The sequence below is a fragment of the Coturnix japonica genome, chromosome 15 (genome assembly GCF_001577835.2).
Source record: "Coturnix japonica isolate 7356 chromosome 15, Coturnix japonica 2.1, whole genome shotgun sequence".
NCBI lineage: Eukaryota > Metazoa > Chordata > Aves > Galliformes > Phasianidae > Coturnix > Coturnix japonica.
The window spans coordinates 7,474,332-7,486,824 of record NC_029530.1 but is presented as its reverse complement, the minus strand read 5'-3'; positions in this window follow the sequence as shown (position 1 = coordinate 7,486,824).

The window sequence follows — 12,493 nt, the reverse complement described above, 5'->3', positions numbered from 1 at the left end:
CACAGAGCTCTGAAGCCTGCGTGTGAATCAGGTCTTATAAGACTGTGCTCTGTTTGCTGCACAGACATTTTAGCTCTCTCTGAATGGAGGTCATCCTGCATGTACCCATGCAGTCAGTGTGCCAGTGCTGCAAATAGGTGTCCTTGCTGTGCTTCCTCAAGAGATGCATCTGCTGATGTCAGCTTCCAGGTAAGGCACAAAGGAACATGCTCCATGTTGGCATCTGTGGCCTTTACCCTCTTCTGGTTCTAAGGAAGTTAAAAGTGACCTAAGGCTGTTTTTCTTTTGCTGAGCCTTGGTCATTGCTGCAGATGGGGAAGCAATGGCAGTTTTCCAGCAGGTGAGACCCTCCAGGCCAACTAGCCAGACAAGAAAAATAAACACAGGAAATAGTATCTGTGCAGTCAGATAACTGAGAAACAAGCGGCTGGGAGCAATTCTGCTGTCTGTGTGTCAGGGGGACAAAGCTTGGAGCAAGCAGATGTCAGGCCTTGTCACGGGGAATGGGCCTGGGAGTGGGTGAGTTAGTGCTTGCTAAGGGTAAAGATTGGATGTTACCCTTGCCTTTCTGTCCCAGAATCAGTACTTTTGTCTCTGTGTAGGTAGACACTGCTCTGTCTCGCCCATGAAGCCCATTCCCTGCACTCCTGTTGGCCTCTGCTGTGTGGCATGTCTACAGGTCCTGTGTGCTTCTCAGCTTTGTCCCCAGTGGTACTGCTGGGAAGTGTTGTGTGAGGCATCTGCTGCTCCATCCTGTGTCCAAAGAGATGGAGAAGCCACCTGTGGTGCTCAAAATAGCTCTGCTCGGGCAATCCAACCCAAGTGGTATTGGTAGAGGGAGGGAGGGATTCCCATGCCTCATAAAGAGGCTTTTGTTGGGAGGATCTAAGCTGAGCTCCATGCCTTGCCAGCTGTGGAGAGGAGCAGATGGGTCTGCAGTATAAAAATAGATGGAAGCAGACTTGTTCTGCCTCTTTTCTTCACCAGCACAGTCCCAGAGGTGCCTGGTCATCTGAACCAGCACAGAGAACTGGGTGCTTTGCAGCTGCTAGTCTGCCTGGAGCCCACTAGCTATTGTCAGACACAGGAATTTATCTCTGTCCAGTCCCATTCCCTCTACAGCTGCTGTGTGGACAATCTTATTTGCTCACAGCTGCTGCCAGCGTGTTACATCCCATTTCCCTGGAGCAGCATAAGCAGGAGGAGGATGTTTCTATAAGATCCCATGCCCCCAAGCTGCTGTACCCTGAAGAAGCAGGGTGACATTCTGTGACTGTGTCTTCTGAATAGGCTGAAGCCATGTCAGTATGCCTTGAGCATTCAGCTCTTCACTTGGCATCCCCACTCCATCCCCGCCTGCTAACTGAATAATGATCACATGGATGCTTCCCAAACGAGCTTTTGTAAGGCACTAATTTGATCCACTCAGGGCATCTTCCTGTAACGAATTTTCCTGAGGTAATTGAAGGTGAGGTTGCATGGGTGGGGGAGGAACAGGGTAGGATTGCTGGCAGAGGTAATTGGAGGAACAGAAGAAAACCCTTTTGTTCTTGTAAATCCAGACTTTGTTGTGTGTCTCTCTGCTCTCCCTGCCTACTTTTGCTGTCTCTTGACGGTGCCTGCTTTCCTCTGCACGCAAGGCCTCTGGCCTGGCTCCTTCTGTGGCAGTTTCTCTGTGGGACTGTTCTCCATCACAGACCCCCATGCTCCCTTTTAGTATGGGAGCCAGGAAGCAGCAGCAGCAGCACTGAGCTTCTCACTTATGTGCAGCATTTCCTCCTGCTGGCCAGGGCAGCAGAAAAGGGCTGCCTGAAGGGTTTGTTTTCTTCTAAGCAAGGTTGTGGGATTTGCAGAGTAGAGGCAATTTCTGTTCCTTCAACGTGGGAAGCACGTGTTGGGGGAAAGGTAACTTCTGACGCCCTGGACTGTCAGAGCTGCAGAGACCGTGTTACCAGTGATGTGCCAGTGAGCAGACTGGGAAGCATCTGCTGTGCATTACAATAGCATAAACTTGACGTTTAACCCCTGACCATTTATTCCTTTAGCTCCTTAGCATTTGGTATTTATAGAAATGTTGGTTGCTAACTTGGTTGGAATCGGCTCCCACAGCATCTGTCTCTTCTCCAGTGATTGTCAGGTGAGGTCTTTGAGATTCACAGGGAACTGTGTCACATAAGCAGCAGTTGGAGGTGTCACAGAACAGCCTTCAGGATTATCCAGCAGCACAGCAGTGCTTGCTTCCAGGACACAGTCCAGGCCTCACTCCTGTTTCTTCACCCCCAGTGAAACTCTGGATTCAAACCAGAATGTGAACTAAACTCCTGTTTTGGGATCTGTCCCCTACCGGCACCTAAAGCACTTGGTGTGGGCTGTTTACAGCCAGGCTGTACAGCAGGAGAAGCAACCTCCAAAATGTGGCCCTTCTTCAGCCCCGGATGTGGGCATCTCTCTTAGTGTAGGAATTCAGCAGCGTTTGTACTCACATCACTTCTCATTTCTCTTTGGCTGTTAAACTCTGGCAGGTTTAAGTCTGACGCTGGAGGACAGAGAGCAGAGAGAGCTCCCTCTGCTGTCTGTGGGATTTCAGGCTTCAACTAATTTGTTCCACATTTCCCTTTGGTGGAAGCTAAAGCAGATTGTTCTGCTGACTTCTTGGGCCGTTCACCTCAGGAAGATTTTCCCTACAATGATGGAGACTCAGTTGTCTTCACCAGGACACTTCTTCAGAGATGACTTCGACACAGCATCAAGGCTGAAGCCCTTGTGGAGATGCTAAGAAATCAGGTAGGAATGTGGCAACGAGGTCTTTTGTGAGGTCTCTGTTTGTGAGGTCTCCTTTTCCTTTTGGAGGGTCATACCTCTCATTGTGTTATAGTGTTTTTCCCTCCATTCTCTCTCTGCAGGCTGCATTTTGGAACTGCTCTCAGGAAGACCTTCCTGTGTTTCTCAGCAGCAGCACAATCGATGCTTTGTTATGGTGTTTCAGCGAGGTGCCTCTGAAGGGTGAGCAGCTCTGATCAATAGAAACAGGACTTTCTTGCTCTCACTACTGTTTTTCTTCACCCCAACTAAACTGCTAACATGTCCCAGCCTGCACAAGATAACAGAGGCTTGATAAACCCAAAGGGCTCGTTGTTAAACAAGGTAAGTCATCCTAAGAGGCCTGGCATTAGACTGTTTTCATTGCTTCTCTCTGTTATTTGTCATGGGTTGAACAGCGAGATGATGTGTCAGAACAGTCTGAAACGTGACTTGAAAATGCGGTGCTACAGATCTCTGCAAAGGCCCAACAACAGCCACTGTGGTGCTTCCTGTGTTAGATTGGTGCTGAACCATCAAAGAGACATTTTCCATGGGTTAAACTGAGCTCTCTGCATGCAAGAAAGGAAATGATCTTAAATGTGTCTTGCTTTGGCCCTTGCTATGCTAGCAGCTGTGCATGTTGAACAAACTGAAAGAGAATGCAGTATAAAAAATAATTGAATTAGCCATAGAAATAAGACAAAGGAGAAACAGAAACAATAAGCATCAATGTAACAATGAGTCTGAGTTTTTCCAGACCATATGGGAGCTATGGATTTTGAGCAGGCAGCTGAAAGATGAAATGGCCGTCGTTTCAGTTTTGTTTGAGTGTATGAAAGTAGCTGAGGGCATACATAAAGGGTAAGCATGTATGGGTGAACCAAGTTCAATCGCAGGCAAATCAGAACAGGAGGAAAAAATAGGATGAGATGGTCTAAAATGGGATGAGCTTTTTTGCCTGGAATGTTAATATTTTGCCTCTAATGCATAAGGAGATGGAAGGGTGAAGAAAGGCTACAGGCATACTAATTACTTGCAAATTGCATCATGTCATCTTTCCCTCTGCCCAGCTTGAGCCATTGTTGGTTGCAAGCAGCAACACACATACATGCTACATTCATCCATCTCCCTGTTAGCTGGGTTAAATTGCACAATCATTACAAAGACCATTTGCAGGCAACCTCTGATTGCTCTCCCCAGCATCTGTCCATTAATCTGTGGCTCCAGGGTCTTGCCTCTCACATTTTGAAACTGTGGTCAATAAGAGGGAGACCTTCTGAACCAAAGCCTGCAGCTTTGTGTGCACAAAGCTCTCCAGGTATTTTGCTGCTGGTTTCTAAAGAGTGCTTGCTTCTGGAAAATTACGCAGCATTAGAAGGAAGCTTTGAGGAACTGCAGTAGTTAACATTAAATTAAACACACAAAGTGAACAGGAAGAGCAGAGATAGCATGAACCAGCAGATGTGACAATTAGGGCATTGTGTTTTTGTACAAGGAATGCAAAGGCTGAGTGAATCTCAGAAGTGTTGCAATTGCTGAGGACCACAGCTGAACTCAACGTTGGTTTGCAGTGCTGAGCAGCCCTTTGGTATAATTGCTTCTTCCCTCCCAAAGCGCAAACATCTGGATTTATAGTGACAATAGCAATCCAGCAAGGAAGGAAATGAAAAACGGTACCCCAGCGTATTAGCAAGGAGACTGTGCATGATCTGAGCCACAGCACATTTTGAGAGACATTTTGGCATCCCATAACAACTGTCCCATCCCACAATAGCAGCACCAGTGCTGCTCTCCTCTGCTGGGAACCACTATTCTCAATGTCAGCTTCTCAGCAAAAAGATCTTTAAAAGCCCCTCTGCCATCATCTGTAAAACACAAACCACTAGCCACTCCAGTGTACTAACATTAACCTCTTCCATGTTGCCCTGATGCCAATTTATTCATTCATTTTCTATGTTTTAGTTGCATGTCTGTTAATCTTTTCCTATGGCAGCATACCTCCTTAGGGAGAACATATATCCCTTATGTTAAAAGACCATAAAAAACTATATCCAGAGAGGATGCAGTAGCAGCAGAAAGAAATACTATCTTTCTGGGACATTTTTAGTGCCTCTTGAAGAGGGTACATGGAGCCTACTTGCATGTCTGTGTCTCTGCTTGAAGCACCTGTTGCATTTCTGATGCGGACGAGTGAGGAGAGGTAGATGGATGGGTCGGTAACCATTATGTGTCTATCCTTGATTTTCTGATTAACACAGGAGGAGGGTGCTGTGTTAGAGAGCCTTCTGAAGGCACAATTTGGCCTGGAGCTGAGCTCATGCCAGTGGTTGCCATTATGCTGGGACCAGGAGGAAATAAACCATGTCATGTTTGTGAGTGACTATCTACTGTTTTCCATAGAACACAATGATGTAAGAGGTGAGTAAATAGGGAGTAAAACATGGGTATGAAGCCTTTGCAGGCTCCTTTTTGCTCTGGAGAATGAATCAAGTCTAATACATGAAGGGGGATGATGTTGTAGCATTGCCTTTTGACAAGTAGTGCCTTTTTTCTGCCACCATCAGTTAAAATTCCCCTTGATGCTTGCTCTCTGCTTTATCTCACTTCCTTAGCACCTTCCTACTCCTATCAAACTTTAAAATGGGCATTTTTTGACTAATCCTTGCTGACACTAGCAGTCATAATCATAGCTTGTGTAGAGGTTGGGAAGGCTCTTCAAGCAAGGAATGTTCAGTCCCAGAGGTCATGGAAACCAGCCAGGAATTTTTGCTGTCCCATTCCCAGGGGCATGAAGGGCCTGCAGAAGAAAACTTGAAGGTGACCGTTTCCTTAGCTGAAATGTCATTGACCAGAATTTGTGATGTTTTCCGAGACATTCTGAGAGAGCAGTTTGGGAAATGAGTGCTGAAGAGAAATGATGGTTTCAAGTGAGAGTCCAATAACATAATATAGAAGACTGTCATTTGAAAAAAGAAATCATCAGGCATTGTCTTTTCAAGACTTCTAAGCCTTTGTTTTTTCCTCCATTTGATGTACTTACGGAGCTGGATGGTAAATGCCCAGGTATCGTTTCTTGCATATATGAACACAAAATGTCAGCACAGGTTAAAAAGTCATCTGATCACTGAGGATTGTGCCTTACTTTGAGGGAGAAAAGAGGTGGCAGTGGGACGAAAGTTCTCTCTTTTATATAAGAATGATATCTTAACAGCACTCGTGGGAGGAAGGACATGTTCAACCTAATAGGATAATGGAATAATATGTTGAATATATTGGCTTTGACACAGACCAGCTGGTGGCTGTAGACACAAATAATCTAAGGAAAACAAATTTTGAAATATTTCAGGAAGCAGCTATATGCATGCAGTGCACTGTGTGTGGGGTGACTTCTGTGTGCAAGAAAAAACATAAAATCCCCTTTCTGGCTGTGGGAGGAGTGTCCCACTCATTCCAGGAAAAGAATAAATTCCATATTTAATGATAGTTGGAACTATAAATTCACTACAGTCTTCTCCTCTGGACCCACAGAATTCTCCTCTGTGAGGCTGGACCAAAGGTCCTGGATGGAGACTGGTTGGTAAGCCAAACAAAAGAAAAGAAACCAACCCCAAACCAAACAATTACTACTATTAGAAATTTCCATAGAAATTACTGGTATACTAGTTTTTGCTCAGCAGAAACGTCATGTCTACCAGTAAAAACTTTGCAGTGTTTTCCTTCTTTCTCCTTCCATTAGCATTTGTGTTTCTAGTCTCCAGTCTCCCCATACTGCTGTCTAGCAACGAAATAGTTAACATGCACTTTTTATTTTGTTTTTTCCTTCATTAAGCCACTCAGAGTTTTGCAGCCCAGTGAGATACTTAGGTGGAACGTAACTTCTTGGATCTTTCATTTCAGGTTCTTTACAGACTACAGATGCTATTTCAGCGGCTCTGTTCTGTTCGTGGGTGGATTATTCTCTTTGAAACTGTGAAAGATAGAAGTGGGCTTTATTCCTAAATTAAAGCTCAGATCCTGAGCTGGAATGCATCAGGCAGACCACAGCTAGTTGGTGGATGGATGTATTAGCATATAGATAGTATGTTTTTTATGTTTCTCTCAGTGCCTCTCTTGGGTGAAGAGTTGTGTTATTATCTTCAGGAAACGTGTAAGTTCTATACTTATAACCCAGCTGGCCAAGTTTCAGAGCATTTTGTGACATTCATGGCTCCAGGCTCACCCTTCTGTGGCTAAGAAAATAATAACTTAAAAGACACTATCTGCAATACAGGCTTCAAAAGGGTCTTTGGAAAATGATGCTGAAGATGTCTTGAAGAGGCCAGTCAACCCTCACGTTGGTCACTGCAGATTTTCTCTGCCTCTTTCTCTAATTATTATTTTTTTCAATACAGTTTTTAGTTCATGCCATTACAAGTCAGCAAATGTGTATATGTTTGGGCAGAGGGATAGAGGAATGTGCTACACTCTTCATAAAAGCAGCTTCCTTCTTCCTCATTTGCCAGCAGTGTGTCAGCAGCAAGTATTGCTTTCTTTTGAAAGAATGGCTTGGTAAAAAGTACACTAATGATATATACTCCATTGAAGAGTTATTTCTGGCACAGACAGAGCTGGAAGGAAGTCAGCATTACACACACAAACTCTTTGGCCTGGGAAGGTCTGAGAACCCTTTAAGTACTTGGCTCAGAAATGGCTCTCTTCCTTTTATCTAGGAGATTTTTGCTTTCCTGTTAAGTTAATTAAGCTTCTGTTTTGTCTTCCTCATGCCCTTTTGCCAACATCTAGCTTTTTCATGAGGACGCTGGTTCAATAACCATCATTTATAGTGTCAAGCTTAGGTTACTACTGTTTTTCTGCCAAATGCAGCTGCAACTATCTTCCCTATTTCACATGTTGCTGTGAGCCAGAGATACTGGCTTTCCTTACACAAATGTGCCATTGAGGCCTCACAATCTCCCCTCCATGAGCTGCCCTTAAAACTTCTCATGCTTGTCATCTTCCCACTTCTCTGAAGAAAGAGCTTGTTTACACTGGGCAACTGATTTGGACTGCAGTAAAGTTTGCAGTTCAAGTGGAATATTACTCCTCATTAGCACTATGTATGCGTACTCCCTTTGTGGAACAAGAAGCTGTTTACTTGGAAGTAAATTTCAAAGTAATCAAGTTATTTTGAAGCAGAAGTTTGCAAACTGGGTGTCAGTGGATGAGCCCAGACATGAAGCTTCTGAATGCCTAAAATCTTGATTCTGGGCTCCTGTCTGTTGGGTGGTATGCATCAGGACAAATTCAGCCGAAGCCACTTTACCTACTCTTTACTGACTGCTCTTTACAAGCTTTGACTTGCTGGAAGAATATTCAGTGCCTATCCTAGAATGAAGCATCTGGTTCAGTGGCAATTGGAACAAATTTCCTCATTGAGGGACAATTTGAATAGCATCAAACCCAAGCCCACACAATTAAAAGTACGGAGTCATTTGGCCAAACTTTTAGCCAGAGCTGCTTGTCTGTAGAGTTACAGCTTTGGGGCCATCTAGTAACAATTTACTTCTCTTTCCTAAAATTCTTTATTGTGTTTGTTTGTTTGTTTTTCTCCTCAAGGACAGTCTAAGTCTCCTGTATTCCACATTTGTTTTTACTTTGGATGGCTCTGAGGTGAATATTTGGGATGACTTTCCATTCACCCCCTTTATAGACAACTAAATGACTGAAGATAGTCCTTTTAATGTTTGCAAAGTTCCTGTTGTTTTCTGTATGGTATCCCTATCAACCCTATTGAACTTATTTTATGAAATGTGGGGAGTTCACATACAGTTTCCACTCAGAATGGACCTCCTTGAGGGTTTTCAGGTTCACCATGCAGTAGATTCAAATTCATCTTTCTCAAAAACTGATTACTTGATCTTAATTTAGATGACTGTTTATTCCATTCTCTAACAATATTCTTGCTGAGGATCTTGCATTGTAAAATGCCAAGTTCCAGGCCCTGCTTTGTCTTCCCAGCTCTTTTACTCTACGAAGTGGCTAATTTCAGTAAGAATTTAGACAAAGCTTCTTCTACTGTGAGGGGAATGGTATCTTCCTTTTCCCATATTATACCTAAAATTCATTCATTTTGTTGTGGATTACTACCTGCTTTGATGAAGGATTTGAGCTCTCTATTTATAGTAGGTGCTTAAAGTCTGGGCTTCCTGCACCAGTGGAAAACAAATGCACCAGATTTTATTCTTTTGTTCTTTTAATAAACTGTCTGTAAGATTCTTCCCCTCCCCTCCTTTCCTGCTGGTTTACTTGCATTCTTACAAGTTCAGTGTTTTTCTCCTCTGTCTTTGTTCCAGTTTATCAGCAATTTACACACAGTTGTTTCCCAGACTCTGTGATTTCAACAGTAAAAATAACACTGACCTTTTGAGCCTGTGAGCAATCTCGATGGTGACAATTCAGCAGAAAGTTACAGTAATGAATGAGAGCACTGCTCTTAAATGTTAGGTCATTAAATGTGTTTCATGAGTGTTTATTATCTCTTTAATGCACTTCCTGTGCGCCAGGGAGACAGACATTACAGAGTAGAATGAAATTTTTTAATTAGACAAAGTGGTCGATTTGTGATTCTCTTCTAGTTTACAGATGTATTTCAGGTGTGATTTAGTGAAAGCAAGCAAGCAGTGTTTCTTGATAAAATAGTGCTAACAACAGGAGAACTCTTCCAAATGTAGGTTAACTGTAATAACTGTGAACTGATCTTTTCTTGTTGAATTGAAGAGCAGGCAAGCAAAGTGACTGCAAACCTACATTTTGCTCTGCAGACAAGGGGTTGGTTAGGGACTCCTTTGGTCCCAGGCATGCCAAAGAGCAGACAAAACGTATTGTCAATAGTGAACTTCCTCCATTCTTCAGCCACTTCCCCTTCACCAGCTTTCAGAATGGCAGGAAGCCAAGAGCAGATGATGAGGCCAACTACATGAGGTTTATCATTTGGCTCTCCTGCTCCATAGGTGATTGTACCTGTGTCTTTGTTAGTCATGGGAAAGGTGGGGGAATCCAAACGCAGACCCTAATTTTTTGTTCATATCAAAATCCTTATCTTCATTTTGAATTAAATACGTGTGCAGACCCATTTCTACAACTGATAAGAGTACTTCTAAAGATCTAAGTGGAATTAGTAAAAGATTCCTTTGTGTGTGAACAGTATAAGGCTCCCCCAGCCCTGTTATCCCCTGGCAAAATAAAAGGTATTGTTAGTAGCAAGAAATCCTTGTAGAGAGAATTCTGATTTCCCAACACTACAGCACCTCTACATCTTGTCTGTACCTGCATATAACCTATAGGAGAACAAGGAAGTTTACCAACTGCTCTCCTTCCTGTAGCTGTATATTAAGTAGCATGAAGCTAGCATGTACCCTCACCCTATAGCTTAGGTTTCCTCTCTTACAACCTTCCTAATTACCCTTTATGGCCTGTTGTTTGCATTTGAAATGTTTTGAATCGGGTATCTCTGAAGATAATTGCTGTCTATGGCTATATAAACCAAAGGCATCTGTGTTTGAGGAAAAGCAATGTAGAGATCTTTTTTGCAGTACAACTCGGTAGTTTATTTTGTGATCACGAGGAAAGGGACATGTAGAAGGTCATTTTGGAGAATCTTGCAGTGTCTAGAAAGCAAGTTTAGACAGGCCATCAATATCATGTGGTTTTGCAGGACATGCCTAGATCCACGTCCACCTAAATCCCTTGGTAGGTGTTATTAACAAACAGCGTGACCCCATGCACGGTCTGAGACAGATTGTCCCCTTATTGCACTGGGGACACTATTTATTTTGCTACCCTGGGGAACTTTGTGTGACCCATTGAAAGGAATGACAGCAGAAGAAAGTATCTGGAAACACAATTTGCATGATATTAGCACAGTTCGTAAAGAGCTGAGTGCTTCTGAGAGTGTATATGTATGTATTGCAAGCTTAGAAAGGAAACTGTTTCTCAGTCCTGCCTACTGGCTCTGGTATGTGGTGCTGTTTAGCCTTTACTCCTATCTTGAGTTACAGTGGAGACACTTTAAGTCTTTTCTTGGGTCTTTCCCATCTTTAGCCTGAACTTTAGATATTTGGCTCTTAAATTCATCCTCCATAGTGCTTCAGACTAATTCCATGGTGCTATTGTGGGGTTTTATAGGAACTCTTGGGAACAGTCTTATAGCACAGAGCGAATGATCCAGTGTTATCAAACCCAGTTTTAACTCTGAGATGGTAACTGTGCAGCGCAGGGCTTCATCTTAGAAGCACAGAAATACTTCTTTATGTACACGTTACACCCATGTGGTCCTGAAATCCTTGCCTGACTTTGTGGACCACCCTGAGGGCAATAGAGATGAAATGTTTTGTAGGAATTTTCCCTTATTTAAAAAAAATGTTTCTGATCTTTAAAATGTGTTTTCCTCCAAACAAATTATTCATAGGCTGACTTCATGTTAGAAGGTTCAACTTTGTTTTTTACTAAATAATTCCCTGGTCCTGGTAATGCAGCATTGGGCAGGAGTTTAAATACAGAGATTTGACAAAGTCAACACCAGAATTGAGATCTGGATTCAAACATCATACTTAGAAGATAATTGCATCGACGGAGGTGGAACATTCAGATTTAGATCTGAGCTCTCTATTATGCTTTGTCTGGGATACGGAAGGCATCTTCCTTTATTAGGTTACTTTCCTGATGAACGCTAACATTTCGTGCTTTGAAGGTTTCTTGTGTTAGCTGGAATTATACCTTTATATACGCATAGTCCCTATGGAACAGCCTGATCTCCTTTCATCGTTATTAGTAATTCTAGGCTTGTCATTTCCTGTTCACGCAGTCTGGACTTGGCTATGTTGTTGCAGGATGGTTGATACGGCGCACAGGAAATGTACTGTTTTTTCAGATCTCGACTGTTCATGAGTATTCTTTTCAGGGACTTCAGTTTTATTGCCCTGAAGTCCATTTCCTACATGTAGCACGCTTTAACAAATTACAAACAAACAAGTCAGTGAAAGTTCACACTAAGAATAGAAGCTGGAAGATAAGAGTTCAGTTATGTGACCTGCTTCAGGAGCTGGATATAAAATAGACCTGCTATTTTTCCTTTTAATTTGCAGTCCAGGCTGAGAAGAATTTGAATAGTTCCCAAAGAAACCCGGGCCCTTCTGTTTGTTTCCACGAATCTCCAGAAATGCTTTATTTGTTAGTTGACATCCTGAGTATGCTGATAAGGAAACAAACTTAACTTGGTTTCCTATTTTCCCTATTTTTTTATATATTTTTTTTTGCATTGATATCTCATTCTGTAATGTTAAAAATCTGCCAGCTGTGAATAGAACAAAATGTTACTGATACATACCTTTAAAATTGGCTGTTGAAGCAAATTAGGATCATCGAATGGAAAACACCATGCAACTGTCAGTCACTGCTTATTATTGCTCTGCAGAAGTATGTTTGGGACAGGAAAGTAATCACTAAGAGGTTTGCATGACCTTGGTCACAAAAAGATGCTACAGCAATGACTACAGGACAAATACTATCATAATGGGCTAATGATCCAGGCTTTTTAAAAGATTCTTCCTTTCAAATGATGGCATTTCTTCTCCTTCATATTCACTGCTTTTGTTTTCTAGTGTGCTGTCACCCCTAATTTTAGCTGATCTTGGAAATGCTCCCCAAAGACTGA